Source organism: Pogoniulus pusillus, chromosome 21 (assembly GCF_015220805.1).
Source record: "Pogoniulus pusillus isolate bPogPus1 chromosome 21, bPogPus1.pri, whole genome shotgun sequence".
NCBI lineage: Eukaryota > Metazoa > Chordata > Aves > Piciformes > Lybiidae > Pogoniulus > Pogoniulus pusillus.
The window spans coordinates 22,453,841-22,472,663 of record NC_087284.1 but is presented as its reverse complement, the minus strand read 5'-3'; positions in this window follow the sequence as shown (position 1 = coordinate 22,472,663).

Genomic DNA, 18,823 nt, shown 5'->3' with positions numbered 1-18,823 from the left:
GGAAGCTTCTAGAATCTTGCCAAGGAGAAGACCCAGAGAGCAGCTGAAGTTGTTTGCAGCTGTTCTGCACTTGCAACACTCCTGCAGCAGCTCTTCCTCAGCTCTGCTCCCTTTTTCCCAGGCTTCTCTCCCTTTTTTCTGACCTTTCCCCCCTTTTCCCACACTCCTTCCTAACTTTGCCTGGCACTTGGCCTTGCTGAACTGCATGCAATCAGCCTTGGCCCATAGCTCTGACCTGCCCGGGTCCTGCTGCAAACCCTTCCCTACCCTCTGGCAGATGTGCACAGCTGCCCAGCTCCTGCTGCAAACCCTTCCCTGCCCTCTAGCAGATGTGCACAGCTGCCTGGGTCCTGCTGCAAACCCTTCCCTGCCCTCTGGCAGATGTGCACAGCTGCCTGGGTCCTGCTGCAAACCCTTCCCTGCCCTCTGGCAGATGGGCACAGCTGCCCACGTTGGGGCCATCCTGAACCTCAAATTCACCCCTGGCTTTCCTTTCAACTTTTTTTCCCTGCTTTTCAACTCCTCACTACAAAGAAACAGGAAAGAAAATAAAGCCCAAATCAAAGCCCCCCAAAATCAACCCCCCCCAAACCCCAACCAACACCACAAACCAGCCCTCAACCACACAAACCAACCCCAAAACCACACAACCCCCCCCAACCCCACAAACCAGCCTCCAGCACCACAAACCAGCCCCCAGCACCACAAACCAGCCCCCAACACCACAAACCAGCCTCCAGCACCACAAACCAAGCCCCAAAACTGCATCCACGACTGAACTGAAAACTTGGGCTGGGGGCATGGGGTGGGAAGAGAAACCCAGCGGCAGCTCCTGGGCGCCAGAGACGTCTTGCAGCCCTGTTCGGGCGTTTTGTTCCCTCCTCAAGCCAAAGGATGCAATGCTGCCTGAACAGATCCAAACCATCCTCATCCTCCTCTCGCCCGCAGCTGGACCCGGATCCCGGGGCGCAGGCTGCCATCTAGCGGCCACCAGCGGCGTGGCCGCGCCGCGTCCCAGCGGCGCTCGGTGCAGAACCCCCCGGGGGCTGCTGGCAGCCTGGAGGCTCTCGGGTTAAGGGGTGAGGGTGATGCCTGCGCTGCAAACATTGCAGACCCAGCAGAGGAAGGTGGGAATAGTGCTCGCAGCCTTCCTCAGAAATCCACCTTCAAGTAAGCACACAAGAAACGTGGAGTGGTGGAAGGGCAGAAGCCTAGAATCAAGTCAGGGCTGGAAGGGAGCACAAGGAGCAGCCAGTCCCAAGCCCCTGCCATGCCCAGGGACACCCTACCCTAGAGCAGGCTGCACACAGCCTCAGCCAGCCTGGCCTCAAACACCTCCAGCCATGGGGCCTCAACCACCTCCCTGGGCAACCCCTGCCAGCCTCTCGCCACTCTCCTGCTCAACAACTTCCTAATATCCAGTTTGATTCTCCCCATTTCCACCTTTGTTCCACCCCCCAGTCCTATCCCTACCTGACAGCCTCAAAAGTCCCTCCCAGCTCTCTTGTAGCCCCCTGCAGACCCTGAAAGGCCACAAGAATGCACCTCCAGAGACCCTTCAGTCCAACCTCCCTGCCAGAGCAGCATCACCTAAGGCAGGTCCTCAGCCACCAAAGTTTGCCTCCTTAATTCTGGCCCCCAGGGGCCTTGTCCTTACTGCTGGAATTGTGCCAGGAGGACTTTCCAAGTGCAGTGGGAGCCACAGTGTGACATTCACCCACCTAAGTGCAGGCAGCAGGATCTGCCTCACCACTTCATGCCTTTCTTCCCCCATCCCTGGGTTCCTAGGGGCAGCTGTGACAGCTGCCTGCTGCAGCCACTACTGCTCTGCAGGGAGAAGGCAGCACAGAAGCACAGGGGTTGGAAGAGGCCTTTGAGGTCACCAAGCCCAACCACTCAGTTGGAGCTCACAACCTCTCCACTGCTGCTTAGCCACTGCCACTGCACCACATCCCTCAGCACTGCCTCCTTTAAACCCCTCCAGGGGTGGGGACTCCATCACCTCTCTGGGCAGCCTGCTCCAGGCCTGAGAACCCATTCTGGGAAGAGACTGTTCCTAACATTCAACCTGAAGCTCCCCTGGCACAATTTGAGGCCATTTCTTTTTGTCCCATGCCCAGGGACACCTTTCAGCTGCACTCAGCTGCTCCAGGGCTCAGCCAGTCTGGACCTCAACACCCAGGCAGGAGGCAGCCACAGCCTCCCTGGGCAGCCTGTGCCAGGCTCTCAGCAGCCTCACCCTGCACAGCTTCTGCCTCAGCTCCACTCTCAGCCTGCTCTGCCTCAGCTCCAAACCATTGCCCTTGGCCTGGCTCAGAGCCCCTCAGCACAAGTCCCTCTGCAGCCTTCCTGCAGGAGCCCTTCAGGCCCTGGCAGCAGCTCTGAGGTGCCCCTGGAGCCTTCTCCTCTGCAGCCTGCACCCCCCCAGCTCCCTCAGCCTGTGCTCACAGCAGAGCTGCTCCAGCACTGCCATTGCCTTAGTGGCTTCCTCTGGCCCCTCTCCAGAAGCTCTGTGCCCTCCTGCTGCTGCTGGGGATAGCAGAGATGAAGAGAGAACTGGAAAAGGAAATCTGAGACTCCTTCTCCTGGAGGAGGCAGGATTGGAGGTGCAGCCTACAGCAGCACCTCTTGATCACACAGATACCCTGCTCAGCCAGGTTGAACACAGCCCTGATAGATCACTGTGCCCACTGCTGGAGCCCCTGGCACAGAAAAGGGCTGGAGGGGCTGGAAGGTGCCAGAGAAGGGCCCCGAGGGTGAGCAGAGGGCTGGAGCTGCTCTGCTGTGAGCACAGGCTGAGAGTTGGGGGGGCTGAGCCTGGAGAGGAGAAGGCTCCCAGGAGAGCTTCTTGTGGCCTTGCAGTGTCTGAAGGGGGCTGCAGGAGAGCTGGGGAGGGACTTTGGAGGGTGCTGGGTAGGGATAGGAGCAGGGGGAATGGATCCAAGCTGGAGGAGGAGAGATTGAGGTGAGACATGAGGGAGAAGTTGTTGAGCATGAGGGTGGTGAGAGCCTGGCACAGGCTGCCCAGGGAGGTGCTGGAAGCCTCAGTCCTGGGAGTGTTTAAGGCCAGGCTGGATGTGGCTGTGGGCAACCTGCTCTGGTGTGAGGTGTCCCTGGGCATGGCAGGGGGGTTGGGACTGGCTGCTCTTTGAGCTCCTTTCCAGCCCTGCCAGCTCTGTGATTCTCCATCCCAGGGGCAAGGTGCTGCCAATCTATGAACAATCTCCACCAGCAGAACCTGAAATCCAATCTCTGTATTTCATGTAGATATTTTACTTACAACTTGTTGACCTCTGCTAAGAGAACTTCCAAGCTGGGGGAGGAAAAAACAGAGAGGCATTAAGTGAAGTTTATTTTCCACACTTCCTCTGTGGTTCCAGATATCACTCCCCAAAGGAGGTTGGAGTTATAGAGTCACAGAGTGGTTTAGATTGGAAAGGACCTGAAGGATCATCCAGTTCCAACCTTCTGCCACAGGCAGGGACACCTCCTGCTAGAACAGGTCATAGAATGGTTTAGGTTGGAAGGGACCTCAAAGCTCATCCAGTTCCAACCTCCTGCCACAGGCAGGGACATTTCCCACTGGAACAGGTCATAGAATGGTTTAGGTTGGAAGAGACCTCAAAGCTCATCCTGTTCCAACCTCCTGCCTCAGGCAGGGACATTTCCCACTGGAACAGGTCATAGAATGGTTTAGGTTGGAAGAGACCTCAAAGCTCATCCTGTTCCAACCTCCTGCCTCAGGCAGGGACATTTCCCACTGGAACAGGTCATAGAATGGTTTAGGTTGGAAGGGAGCTCAAGAACCATCCAGTTCCAACCTCCTGCCACAGGCAGGGACACCTCCTGCTAGAACAGGACCTCATCCAACCTGGCCTTGACCACCTCCATGGAGGGAGCATGCACAACCTCTCTGGGCAACCTGTTCCAGCATCCTACCACTTATAGGTTGGACTGGATGATCTTGGAGGTCTCTTCCAACCTGGTTGATGCTCTGATTAGAGAGTGAATAAAGCAGTGTGTGTGTGGGGGGGGTGTCCTTAAAGCAGTGGTTCTTAAAGCCATGAAGAAAAAGGTGGCAGGACAATTGTCATCCTCTGGTTTGTTCTCTGAAGCCCAATATGATTTGTTCTCTTCTCTTCACTCAGCACAGCCATGGCAATTAGCAACAGAACTTTGGGTTTTGGAGTGGTGCAGTAAAGTGATTTTGAAGAACATTAACTTTCCAGTGGGGGGAAATTAAGTTTTATTCTCTCTTAACTCCCTGCCTCAGCTTTTGAGGGCCATTAAAGAAGGATCAGCTCAGCTCTGCCCAGGCTGCTGGCAAAACAAAGCCACTGACAACCTGAGGCCACAGGGGACAAAGTGCTGAGGAAGGAAGATAAAGGTGATATGGGTGGGAGGTTAAGAAGAAAGCAAAATGCCCCCCAAAGCTGAGTCACGTTTCAGGTCTGGGCTGGTTCTTCTGCAAGGCCAGCAGGCACCTTCCCTTCTAGCCTCACACCGAGGCTTCAGAGCTTCCCACATCCATGCCAAGGGTTGGAAGGGACCTCCAGAGATCATCCTGCTCTGGTAGGGTGGATTGGACTGGATCAGCCAGGGCAGGGCACACAGGAGCACATCCAGACTGCTTTAGGGCTGGAAGGGACCTCCAAAGGTCATACAGTGCCAATGGTCCCACCATGGGACCACCTCTCAGCAGCCCAGGCTGCTGGAGGCCTCACCTAACCTTGAACACTTCCAGGGAGGGGACAGCCACAGCCTTGTTCCAGTCTCTCCTCACCCTCACTTGCCAGAATTTCTCCCTCATCTCCTAGAATCACAGAACCAAGCAGGCTGGCAGAGAGCTCCAAGCTCCTCCAGCCCAGCCTAGCACCCAGCCCTGGCCAACCAACCAGACCATGGCACTAAGTGCCTCACCTCCTGTCTCAATTTCCCCTTTGGAGAACAAACCTTATGAGGAGTGGCTGAAGGAGCTGGGGATGAAGAGGCTGAGGGCAGAGCTTATTGCTGTCTGCAGCTCCCTGAGAGGGGGCTGCAGTGAGGTGGAGCTGGGCACTGCTCCCTGGTATTGGATGGCAGAAGGAGAGGAACTGGTCCATCTCTGTCACTCTGTGGCTCTCTGGTAGGGCAAAGAAGGTGGGGAAAAGTTTGGAGAGCAGGGCTGGGGAGAAGGAGCTGAGGGTGTGCAGGGTGGAGAAGGGGAGGCTGAGGGCAGAGCTGATTGCTCTCACAGCTCCTTGTGAAGAGGCTGCAGTCAGGTGAGGGTTGGGCTCTGCTCCCTCTTGAGGATGTCCAGAGGTCCCTTCCCATCTCCATAACTTTGTGACTCTATGGCAGGGCAAGGAAGGTGGGGAAAGATCTGGAGAGCAGGGCTGAGGAGGAGCAGCTGAGGGAGCTGGGGGTGAGCAGGGTGGAGAAGTGGAGGCTGAGGGCAGAGCTGATTGCTCTCACAGCTCCCTGAGAGGAGGCTGCAGTCAGGTAAGGGTTGGGCTCTGCTCCTTAAGGCTCAGGGGATGGAAGGAGAGGAACTGGCCTGGAATTGTGCCAGGGGAGGATTAGGTTGGAGAGGAGGAAACATTCCTTTGCTGCCAGAGTGGTCAGGGAACACAGAACCAAGCAGGTTGGCAGAGAGCTCCAAGCTCACCCAGCCCAACCTAGCAGCCAGCCCTGGCCAAGCAGCCAGCCCATGGCACTGTCACGGGTGGGGTCTCTCAGTGCCCATTTGGCGGAGGGGAGAAATTAATTAATGCCAGAGGACATTGGTAGAAAAGAAGTATTTATTTATTAACTTCCAGTATTTCAACTCTTGCCACCCCCAACCACTGAACTTTAATATTACGGAGTTCTTTGCACTGTTATGGAGACATTCTAGGATATAAATCTACAGAAAACTTATTGATAACCAGCAAACATTCAAACTGTTAACAGAGAGAGAGTTTCCCTGTGGCTCAATGCCGCCTGAGGACTTATCACAGTATCACAGTATCATCAGGGTTGGAAGAGACCTCACAGATCATCAAGTCCAACCCTTTAGCAGAGCTCAAGGCCAGACCATGGCACCAAGTGCCACGTCCAATCCTGCCTTGAACAGCTCCAGGGACGGCGACTCCACCACCTCCCCGGGCAGCCCATTCCAGTGGCCAATGACTCTCTCAGGGAAGAACTTTCTCCTCACCTCCAGCCTAAATCTCCCCTGGTGCAGCTTGAGGCTGTGTCCTCTTGTTCTGGTGCTGGCCACCTGAGAGAAGAGAGCAACCTCCTCCTGGCCACAACCACCCCTCAGGTAGTTGCAGACAGCAATAAGGTCTCCCCTGAGCCTCCTCTTCTCCAGGCTAAACAATCCCAGCTCCCTCAGCCTCTCCTCATAGGGCTGTGCTCAAGGCCTCTCCCCAGCCTCATAGCCCTGCTCTGGACATGCTCAAGCATCTCAATGTCCCTCCTAAACTGGGGGGCCCAGAACTGAACACAGTACTCAAGGTGTGGTCTAACCAGTGCAGAGTACAGGGGCAGAATGACCTCCCTGCTCCTGCTGGCCACACCATTCCTGATGCAGGCCAGGATGCCACTGGCTCTCTTGGCCACCTGGGCACACTGCTGGCTCATGTTCAGGTGGGTATCAATCAGCACCCCCAGATCCCTCTCTGTCTGGCTGCTCTCCAGCCACTCCGACCCCAGCCTGTATCTCTGCATGGGGTTGTTGTGGCCAAAGTGCAGCACCCTGCACTTGGAGCTATTGAACTCCATCCCACTGGACTCTGCCCATCTGTGCAGGTGGTCAAGGTCCTGCTGCAGAGCCCTTCTGCCCTCCAACCCAGCCACATCTGCCCCCAGCTTGGTGTCATCTGCAAACCTGCTGATGACTGACTTGACTTACACTGTTTGCCCAGCAAAGCTGAGCTGAAAACTGCTCTCTGCTTTATGGCAGAGGTAACAGAAATTACAGAGGCATCTACTCACCATCCGTATCAGCTATCAATCACCCTCCGGCGCTGTGCCAGCCTATTGCAAGTGTCCAATTCTTCAGGGTCTCTGCCTGTGGTCTTCTAGGCTGGAATCCTCTGGCACCAGGGGAGAGGGCAGGCTCTGGCCTTGCTGCTGCTGGCTCCTGCTGGCTGCTCTCTCCAGGGGCACACAGGCAGGAGCCCTGCAGTCTGAGCACGGGTCCAGGCTTGCTCCTCAGGCAGATCGAACGCACACAAGTGGGTCTGCTCCCGGCACCCCCAGCAGTGTGCCCCCCAGGCACTCATACAAAGGCAGGCAGGCATGTGGCAGAGCTGCAAGTGACATGAGAAAGGAGACAGCCTCCACGTGGGCTGTGCACCCCTATTTATCAACCGTGGGCCGAGATTAAGCGCTCTCATTGGCCACTCGAATGGGGATGGCAGCCAGCCCAACCCCACCACACTGGGTAAAGCCCATGGGCCTGGACTCCAGCCATGGCAATCACCTGGGCCCAGCACCAGGCAGGTCCCAGCTGGGCATGTGGCAGAACAAGAGGGAAAGGCCTCAAGCTGCCACTGGGCAGCTTCACACTGGGCATCAGGAAGAATTTTTTCCCCAGCAAGAGTGGTCAGGCACTGGAATGAGCTCCCCAGGGAGGTGGTGTTGGAGTCACCAAGCCTGGAGGTGTTTAAAGGTGGTTTGGATGTGGTGCTTGGGGTTATGTAGAGCACAGATATGGGTTGGGCTTGATGTTGAACCCAACCTCCTACCCAACACCTCCCTAACCACTAGACCACAGAGTCATTAAGGATGGAGAAGACCTCTAAGACCACAAAGCCCAACCTTCTGCCCAACACCTCCATGACCTTTAGAGCACAGAGTCTCTAAAGATGGAGAACACCTCTAAGATCAAGCCCAACCTTCTGCCCAACACCTCCATGACCACTGGACCACAGAATCCCTAAGGATAGAGAAGACCTCTAAGATCAAGCCCAACTCAACACCTCTGTGCCCCATCTGCTTGTCCATACCCAGAAGACCCATTTATCAGCTCAAGACTCCCTCTGAGCAACTCTGCTTGGTGCTCCCAAACCAAGCTGTGCCATGTCAGTACCTCCCATGCTAACAACAGGTACCAGAGGTTCTCCTTCCTAAACAGCTGAACCTCAGCCCTGGAAGTGCTGAAGGTCAGGCTGGATGAGGCTTTGAGCAATTTGGTCTAGTGGGAAAAGTCCCTGCCCATGGCAGAGGGGTTGGAACTGGGTGAGCTTTAAGGTCCCTTCCAGGGGAGATTGAGATTAGACATGAGGGAGAAGTTGTTCAGCATGAGAGTGGGGAGAGCCTGGCACAGGTTGCCCAGGGAGATGGGTGGAAGCCTGAGGCCTGGAGGTCTTCAAGTGACATCCAGCCTGGCCTTCAAGTAGGAAGTCACTTTAGAGCTCTAAAAGGGAGTGTTTAGGAAGAGGCTTAGGAGAGTGCTGGAAACTAAAAGGCAGGAGCTGCTCTGCTGTGAGCACAGGCTGAGTGTTGGGGGGGCTGAGTCTGGAGAGGAGAAGGCTCCCAGGAGAGCTTCTTGTGGCCTTGCAGTGTCTGAAGGGGGCTGCAGGAGAGCTGGGGAGGGACTTTGGAGTGTGCTGGATAGGGATAGGAGCAGGGGGAATGGATCCAAGCTGGAGGAGGGCAGATTGGGATGAGACATGAGGGAGAAGCTGTTGGGCATGAGGGTGGTGAGAGCCTGGTACAGGCTGCCCAGGAAGGTGCTGGAAGCCTCAGTCCTGGAGGTGCTTAAGGCCAGGCTGGATGTGGCTGTGGGCAACCTGCTCTGGTGTGAGGTGTCCCTGGGCATGACAGGGAGGTTGGAACTGGCTGCTCCTTGAGCTCCCTTCCAGCCCTGCCAGCTCTGTGGTCCCAGGGCAGGGAGGTTGGAGTTGGCTGCTCCTTGAGCTCCCTTCCAGCCCTGCCAGCTCTGTGGTCCCAGGGCAGGGAGGTTGGAGCTGGCTGCCCCTCGAGGCCCTGTGCCATGTGGTTTAGCACCAACCTGGCAGTGCCAAATGAAGTTTTGCACTTGATAACCTTGGGAGGTCTTTCCCAACTTAAGGAATTCCCTGATAACCCCCCTCCCCAGGAATGTCACACTTGGCAAGCTGTAGCCACTTGTTAGGTGCAGCAGGGAGAGGAGGGGAAGAAAGCAGAGCAGGCTGCAGCAGGCTGCCACAGCCGCGGATTAGCAGCTGCTGGGGTGTTTGACCTGGCTCCCATTAGCTCCCATTACCACCTGGTAGCAGCCTGCCTTCCACATGCTGCACTTCACAGATAGCAGAGGCATTATCCCCAGCCCGGATCAGTCCCCAGGCACTCTGCTAACAGCCTCTTCTACAAGCCAATTTACAAGGATCTGGTCATGTTTACATTAGCCTTCTCCCAATGCATGAAAAGAGAAGAGGAAGCTGCGGAATAGAAATGAGCAAAGATGAATAATTCAATTTTCCTCCTGGCTATTAACACTACTTCCCCCCCCCCCCCCCCCCCCCTCCCTTCTCCTCCTCCTCCTCTCCCTTGAATAAAGTGATAATAGGTTATCATCTGTGAAATGGAAATTGCATAACAGAGAGTTTCTGGTTACACCAGAGGAAATTAATTTCACAGCACATCTGCTGGGACCCTGACTGGTGAATGCTAAGCGCGGAGCGAGCGCAGCCGTTCGGCTCCGCTACCTTGCTAATTAGATTAGCATTGCCTGCAACCCGGGCTGCAAACCCCCCAGCCCAGGCAGAAGAATTACTGTTCCTTTCCTTCAGACACCTAATATTTGTAATAATGAAATGACTCAGGCAATTAGGGGAAAGTTAAAAATGAATTATGGGACCATATTATATTAACCAGATGCCGCCGCGGAGTGACTGACTTGCTGTTATCTGTCGAGTTAAATACAGTACTTAGCCCCTGCTATCGATAAAGGGGAGGCATCAAATGAGCACACACACACAGGATGAGCTGGAGCAGGGCACTGAGTCCAGCAGCAGTGAGTTTGCAGCAGACACCAAGCTAGGAGCAGCTGTGGGAGGGTAGCAGAGCCCTGCAGAGGGACCTGGCCAGGCTGCATGGGTGGGCAGAGGCCAAGGGGATGAGACTGAACAAGGCCAAGGGCAGGTTCTGCACTTTGGCCACAACAACCCCAAGCAGCACTGCAGGCTGGGGCCAGAGTGGCTGAGAGCAGGCAGGCAGAGAGGGCCCTGGGGGTGCTGGCAGAGAGCAGCTGCAGAGGAGGCAGCAGTGCCCAGGTGGGCAGCAGAGCTAATGGCATCCTGGGCTGGCTCAGGAGCAGTGTGGGCAGCAGGACAAGGGAGGTTCTTGTGCCCCTGTGCTCAGCACTGCTCAGGCCACCCCTGGAGTGCTGTGTCCAGCTCTGGGCTCCTTCATTGCAGAGAGATGTTGAGGTGCTGGAAGGTGTTTGGAGAAGGGCAGCAAGGCTGGGGAGGGGCCTGGAGCAGAGCCCTGTGAGGAGAGGCTGAGGGAGCTGGGGGGGGGGTGCAGCCTGCAGCAGAGGAGGCTCAGGGCAGAGCTGATTGCTGCCTGCAGCTGCCTGCAGGGAGGCTGTAGCCAGGTGGGGTTGGGCTCTGCTGCCAGGCAGCCAGGGCCAGAAGAAGGGGACAGAGGCTGAAGCTGTGCCAGGGCAGGTCTAGGCTGGATGTTGTTAGGAAGTTGCTGGCAGAGAGAGTGATTGGCACTGGAATGGGCTGCCCAGGGAGGTGGTGGAGTGGCTGTGTCTGGAGGTGTTGCAGCCAAGCCTGGCTGGGGCACTGAGTGCCATGGTCTGGTTGGTTGGGCAGGGCTGGGTGCTAGGCTGGGCTGGAGGAGCTTGGAGCTCTCTGCCAACCTGCTTGAGTCTATGATTCTCCTCATCCAGGCTCAGGCTCCCTTTGGGACATGATTTAGTGGCCACAGTGGTGATCATAGAATCAAGCAGGTTGGAAGAGAACTCCAATCTCATTCAGTCCAGCCTTTCACCCAGTCGTATCCAATCAACCAGACCATGGCACCAAGTGCCTCATGCAGCCTCTTCTTAAAGACTTCCAGGGATGGCCACTCCACCACCTCCCCAGGCATCCCATTCCAATGCCAATCACTCTTGCTGGGAAGAACTTCTCCCTAACTACCCATCCTAAACCTACCCAAAAGCCATCCAGAAATCAGGAAACTCTACACTTATAGAATCATCCAGGTTGGAAAAGACCTCCAAGAACATCAGGTCTGTCTATCAAACCTGCTCTGTCAAGTCCATCACTAAGCTAGGACATAAAATGCCTTAGGTTGGAGGAGATCTCAGAGATCATCTACTTCAACTTCCATGATGTGGTCAAAAATGGCTGCTCAAGGTCTCATCCAGCCTGGATCTCAACACCCCCAGGCAGGAGGCAGCCACAGCCTCCCTGGGCAGCCTGTGCCAGGCTCTCAGCAGCCTCACCCTGCACAGCTTCTGCCTCAGCTCCACTCTCAGCCTGCTCTGCCTCAGCTCCAAACCATTGCCCTTGGCCTGGCTCAGAGCCCCTCAGCACAAGTCCCTCTGCAGCCTTCCTGCAGGAGCCCTTCAGGCCCTGGCAGCAGCTCTGAGCTGCCCCTGGAGCCTTCTCCTCTGCAGCCTGCATCCCCCCAGCTCCCTCAGCCTGTGCTCACAGCAGAGCTGCTCCAGCCCTGCCAGCACCTTGGTGGCCTTCTCTGGCCTCTCCCCAGCAGCTCTGTGCCCTCCTCCTGCCACAAGAATCACAGCATGGTAGGGGCTGGAAGGCATCTCTGGAGCTCATCCAGGCCACTGAGCCACTACACCTTGCACAAACAAACTCACCCACTCTGAGCAGCTACACCTTGCAGGAACACACTCCTGTGCTAAGTAAACACTCCAAAGAGGAGGAATCTGCTAAATAAATACTCCAAAGAGGAGGAATCTGCTAAATAAATACTACCACGAGGATAAATGTGCTAAATAGGTACTCTGAAGAAGAGCAATCTGCTAAATAAATAGTACCAAGAGGAGAAATGTGCTGAATAGATACTACCAAGAGGAGGAATCTGCTAAATAGATACTACCAGGAGAATAAATGTGCTAAATAGATACTACCAGGAGGATAAATGTGCTAAATAGATACTACCAGGAGGATAAATGTGCTAAATAGATACTACCAGGAGGATAAATGTGCTAAAGACTCTAAGGAGGCCAAACATAAAGCACCCTTCAAAGGAGACAAAGATGACAAAGGCTGCCCCAGAGGGGCCCGAGGTGCCAAGTGGGACAGCTCTGAGTGGAGGTGCTCCCAGCGCCATGGGAAGTGCCTCTGCCCAAGCAGAAAGCCCCTTTGGCCCCGCAGTGCCTTCGGTTGCCTTCCCCAGCCCTCCCCTGGCAGGCTCCTGCCCCTGCAGCCCAGGAGAAGATGAATATTTCCCAAGTTGTCATGGGCAGTTTCACTTGACTCTGTCACTGCCTCTGCCTGACAAGCTATTTATCACCCTGCTAAGTGGCAGCATTAAATTATCCCTGCTGTTATGACAGCAACATTATTCATCAGGATTGCAGCCCCCTCCTACAAGGCTGCTTACAGCTGCTGCCACCTTCCCCTCAGCTTCATCGATCCCCCCCTGCTCCTGCTGGTAGGACCCAAAACAAAACCCTCAACCAAACGACCAGCACCGACCCCCAGGGGGCCCTGCCCATCACTGCTTCACATCTGGCATTTGGGAGGACTTTTCCCCTCCCAACAACTAGAAAAGGATCTGCCAGAGCTAAGTTTTTGCAGTGTCTCCAGCAGGAGAGGATTGCAGTCCCCTGTCCCTGTGTCCCCCCCCTTCGACTGGAGACTCTTCCTCAGCCAGGGCACAGCAAGGCAGAATAGGGTAGGTGCCCAAGGCTGAGGCATCGATTTGCATCTGCTTTGAGCCAGGCACTCTTCCCCAGCCACTGCCAGCGTGGCACAAGGGGCTCCAGAATTCCTTCTGGAGGGGCAAGGTCCTGCAGCTGGCTGGAGGCAATACCAAGCACAAATCCAGGCTGGGCAATGCCTGCCTGGAGAGCAGCCCTGAGGAGAGGCACTTAGGGGTGCTGGGGGAGGAGAAGCTCAATGTGAGCCCTCAATGTGCTCTGGCAGCCCAGAGAGCAACCAAGCAAGAGCAGTGTGGGCAGCAGGGGCAGGGAAATGTTCCTGCCCCCTCTGCTCTGCACTGCTGAGACCTCACCTGGAGTCCTGCATCCAGCTCTGGAGCCCCTGGGACAAGAGGGATGAGGAAGGCTGGAAGGTGTCCAGAGCAGGGCCAGGAGGGTGAGCAGAGGGCTGGAGCTGCTCTGCTGTGAGGAGAGACTGAGGGAGTTGGGGCTGTACAGTCTGGAAAAGAGAAGGCTCCAAGGAGACCTTCTTGTGGCCTTGCAAGATCTGAAGGGGGCTACAAGAAAGCTGGGGAGGGACTTTTTAGGTTGTCAAGTAGAGATAGGACTGGGGGGAATGGAACAGAGCTGGAAATGGGGAGAGTGAGAGTGGAGGTGAGGAGGAAGTTGTTGAGCAGGAGAGTGGTGAGAGGCTGGCAGGGGTTGCCCAGGGAGGTGGTTGAGGCCCCATGGCTGGAGGTGTTTGAGGCCAGGCTGGCTGAGGCTGTGTGCAGCCTGCTCTAGGGTAGGGTGTCTCTGGGCATGGCAGGGGTTGGCACTGGCTGCTCCTTGTGCTCCCTTCCAGCCCTGCATGATTCTGTGATTCTCTGTGCAGTGGTAGCCACAGGCAGCTCCACTCTGCTGTGCCTCCAGTGCCACCTCTGAACACTCCATCTACCTTCTGCTGAGTGGTTCCTGGTCTGCATATGAAGGATCTCTTCCAAGAGCTGGAGAACCACTTTGCAATCAGCTTATGACAACCACCTGAGGTGTCCAGGGACAAGGATCTGATGGAGAGAGGCCAGAGGAGGCCACAGAGATGCTGGCAGGGCTGGAGCAGCTCTGCTGTGAGCACAGGCTGAGGGAGCTGGGGGAGTGCAGCCTGCAGAGGAGAAGGCTCCAGGGGCACCTCAGAGCTGCTGCCAGGGCCTGAAGGGCTCCTGCAGGAAGGCTGCACAGGGACTTGTGCTGAGGGGCTCTGAGCCAGGCCAAGGGCAATGGTTTGGAGCTGAGGCAGAAGCTGTGCAGGGTGAGGGTGCTGAGAGCCTGGCACAGGCTGCCCAGGGAGGCTGTGGCTGCCTGGGGCTGTTGCAGGCCAGGTTGGATCAAACCTTGAAGGACCTCTTCTGGTGGGAGATGTCCTTACCTATGGCAGGGGGGTTGGAACTGGATGACCTTTGAGGTCCTTTCCAACCCAAACCATTCTACAACTGCATGATCTGAAGCAGCAACCTCAGTGACCAGGGCAGGAGAGTTCTTTGCCAGTGCAGGTTCTGCTTTGCACTGAAGGTGGAGCCTGAGTGGCACAACTTGAATGCATTGTTTACTGAACCGGGGCCACCCGAGAAGTGTTTCCCCACCAGCCTGTCCCTCACAATGGAGCTGTTTACTTGTAGCTTGCCTGCTGATTACCCTCAGCTGCTCTGCCGCTTTTGAGAGCTTTCCACTTGCAACGCTGCTGCTCCAGGAGTGTCAATCTTTATATTCCTGAAGGACAATTAGGCAAAGGCTGCAATTAGATTGTCAGTTATTAATTTCCAGCTCTGCTGTCATAAATTGTATGCCTTAATGAATGCCTCATGCCAGTCACAAGCTGCAGCTTGGGAAGGAGAAAGAGGTTAGCAGCAGTGGCATCCCTCAGAGCTTGGGATGGAGAAAGAGGGTAGCAGCAGTGGCATCCCTCAGAGCTTGGGATGGAGAAAGAGGGTAGCAGCAGTGGCATCCCTCAGAGCTTGGGATGGAGAAAGAGGGTAGCAGCAGTGGCATCCCTCAGAGCTTGGGATGGAGAAAGAGGGTAGCAGCAGTGGCATCCCTCAGAGCGTGGGATGGAGAAAGAGGGTAGCAGCAGTGGCATCCCTCAGAGCTTGGGATGGAGAAAGAGGGTAGCAGCAGTGGCATCCCTCAGAGCTTGGGATGGAGAAAGAGGGTAGCAGCAGTGGCATCCCTCAGAGCTTGGGAGGAGAAAGAGGGTAGCAGCAGTGGCATCCCTTTCTGTCCTCCACCAGGTTGAATGAGGGCTTGAATGCCCTGTTCTAGTGGGAGGTGTCCCTGCCTATGGCAAGGGGTTGAAAGTGGATAAGCTTTGAGGTCCCTTCCAACCTAAACCATTCTATGATCATAAACTCAAGCAGGTTGGCAGAGAGCTCCAAGCTCCTCCAGCCCAACCTAGCACCCAGCCCTGCCCAACCAACCAGACCATGGCACTAAGTGCCCCAGCCAGGCTTGGCTGCAACACCTCCAGGCACAGCCACTCCACCACCTTCCTGGGCAGCCCATTCCAGTGCCAATCACTCTCTCCTTGAAGAGCTTCCTCCTAACATCCAACCTGGGCAACCTGTGCCAGTCTCTCCCTACCCTCACTGCCAAGAATTTCTTCCTCATCTTCACTCTAAAGCTGCCCTCCTCAAGCTTCTAATCCGTTCCCTTTCATCCCACATCTCCAAGACTTCATCATAAGTCCCTCCCCAGCTCCTCTGTAGCCCACTTCAGGAACTGGAAGGCTTCTCCAAGGTCTCCCCAGAGCCTTCTCTTCTCCAGCCTGGGTTCCTGGAGGCCTCACCCAACCTGGCCTTGAACACCTCCAGGGAGGGCACATCCACAGCCTCCCTGGGCAGCCTCTGCCAGTCTCTCCCCAGCCTCACTGCCAAGAATTTCTTCCTCATCTCCCCTTCTCCAGCTCCAATCCTTTTCCCTCTTCCTCATGTCAGGTTTGAGCCCCCTCCCTGTTGCAGCTCCCCCCCCTTCTGATGCCCTCTGTTAATTTATTGATGCAATATATTCTCTCTTGTACACTTCTCACACTGATGCCATAAAGGGTTTTAATCACTGTCAGGCTCATCTCTACTCCAGATATTCTCCCCTCCTTCCCCTTCCCCTCATCTCCCCCCACCCCACACACCTCTTCTTTTTTTTTTGGCAGCTATTTTGCATCCAAAAGCTTGAGGCATTAACAATACCTCAATTACACCTCAAGAAACTCAATCCTGGGAACATCTTTTTGAAGCACTGAGGACTTGCAGCTCCTAACAGAGCCAATGAGTGCTGCAGGTGCTCTGCAGCTGGCAGAATTGATCTCCTCCATATGATCAGTTACCAGCTGTTTATTTCAGCCTTATTGTGTGGTATGAAAGAGAAAACAAACCCAACAGAGCTCTTTTCAATGCTCATTGTGGTGAGAAGCATTAAGGAGATTTACCTGTCAGGCTTCACATATCATTAAATCACTTCTGGATGCAAAAGGAAGGGAGTGGGGGGGAATAAACCCAACAAAAACAACAACCAGAATGGAACAGGAAAATAGAAGCTACATGAAATTATCTCACCCCCCTCCAAAAAAATTGTTGTGCCTGCATTTTGCTTTCAAAGGCCTCTTCAGGTGTCACTGGAGCAGGGTTTTGCATGGGGGAGCAGTGGAAGCTGCCTCCCTTGGAGCTCTCTGCACTACTACTGCTTGCATGGGGGCATCTCCACCTGGCCCTGGTCCATGCCCAGCCCCTGGGGCTTTGTGGTGTACATAGCAGTGTAGAACCATGGGATCATGAAGAGTTGTGGGATCATAAAGGCATGCAATCAGGGAGGCAGAAAACCAGAGAATCATAAAACATGAAATCAGGGAGGCAGAATATCATAGACTCACAGAATCAGAGATTCAAGAATCCTAGAATCATAAATCATGAAGTTAGAGAGTCTGAAAATCATAGACTTACAGAATCAGAGAATTAGAGAGTCAGAGAACCATAAAACATGAAATCAGGGAGGCAGAACATCATAGACTCACAGAACCAGAGAATGAAGAAACAGAGAATCATAAAACTTGAAATCAGGGAGGCAGAAATTCACAGAATCAGAGAATTACAGAGCCAGAGAATCACAAAACACCCAACCCTATCCAACCACAGAATCCTAGAACCAAGCAGGTTGGCAGAGAGCTCCAAGCTCACCCAGCCCAACCTAGCAGCCAGCCCTGGCAGATCACCCAGACCATGGCACTGAGACACCCATGCTATAGCCACACACTTACCTTAACAAAGATGGGGCTGGGCTGAGAGTGCAAACCAAAGAGCATCTTGATTTACAGTGGGGAAAAAGTAAGTCACAGATCTCCAGTTCCAGTTCTCTGTCCAGCTCTGCTGTCCCCAGCAGCAGGAGGGCAGAGAGCTGCTGGAGAGAGGCCAGAGGCAGTCACAAAGATGATGCCAGGGCTGGAGCAGGCAGAGGGCAAGAGAGGATCTGCTGGACACAGTCTGCTTAATGCCTCTCCAGGGTCCCATTGGCCCTCCTGGCCCCCAGGGCACATTGCTGCCCCATGGATGTTCTCCCCCAGCACCCTCTCCTTGGGGCTGCTCTCCAGCAGTCACCTCCCAGCCTGTCCTGCTGCAGTTTATTCTTCCTCCCCAGGAGCAGGACTCTGCCCTTGTCCTTCCCACCTGTAGCACCCTGTGAAAAAGGGCTGCAGAGCTGCTGGGAGGGGGTGTGGAAGGAAGCTGGGCCACTTAGAAGCATAGAATTGTTTTGGTTGGAATAGATCTGAGATCATCAGGTCCAACCACCAACACAAGCCCACCATGGCCATCAAACCATGTCCCACAGCACCGTGGCCACAGGTTTCCTGAACACCTCCAGGGATGGGGACTCCACCACCTCCCTGGGCAGCCTCTGCCAATCCCTGACCACTCTTCCAAGCAAAGAAATCTTTGCTCATCTCCAACCCAACCCTCCCCTGCCACAATTTCAGGCCTCTTCATCTCATCCTACCACCTGATATTAGGGAGAAGGGACCAATCCCACCACACTGCAGCCTCCTTTCAGGGAGCTGTAGAGAGCAATGAGGTCTCCTCTCAGCCTCCTCCAGGCTCAACAACCCCAGTTCCCCCAGCTGCTCCTCACAAGACCTATGTTTAAAGCCCTTCATCAGCCTTGTTGAAGGGCTTGAAGAGGAACTTCAGCTCATCTGTACTGTTTTTCTGCTGTGCTTCTCCCCTTTCCCCCCCCCCCTACCTGGCACTGCTCTCAGCAACCCCACCAGGACCAGCAGCCAGAGCCTGCTGCTTGGGTTTGGTTTTTCCCCCACCCCTTGCCAGGGACTTGCAGACACCTCCCTGAAGAGCTTCTCCTCTTCACAGCTGATCTGCTGCCTCACTGTTGAAAACCTCCCTGCCACTGCTGAGGCTAACAAGGTCAAGTGCTAGGAGCTGGAAGCCTTTTGTCCTGCTCAACAGCTTGAAGAGTGCGACATATGTTTGAGGGCCCCCAGCAGCTGGCTGGGTGAGAGCCTCTTGGGTCTTCTTTGAGTGATAAATCCAAGCCCTTGCTCCTTCAGCTCAGCTCAGGCATGGAAATAGCAGCAGCCTGCTAACATTCATCCAGGCTCTGGTGGGTGTCAGGAGCTCAGCCCTGCTGCTGGAGCTGCCTGGCAGAGCGCAGCTGACAGCTTCACCTGGCTGCCCAGCAGCGAGGTGCAGCGTTTCAGTGCCAGCTGACTGCAGCCTCTGCTGGTTAGTCCTCCTGCTTCTGTGCCTCTGGTGGTTGCTTTTTCTGCTGCTTTGTTGATTTTCTCTCCCATTTCCCTCACAGCCATCTGAACACACTGTTAGATGCCCTCTGCAGAGGCACCTGGGCAGGCTGGATGGACACAGTCATAGAATGGTTTAGGTTAGAAGGGAGCTCAAAGACAATCCAGATCCAACCCTCTAGCATAGGCAGGGACACCTCTCACTAGAACAGGTCATAGAATGGTTTAGGTTGGAA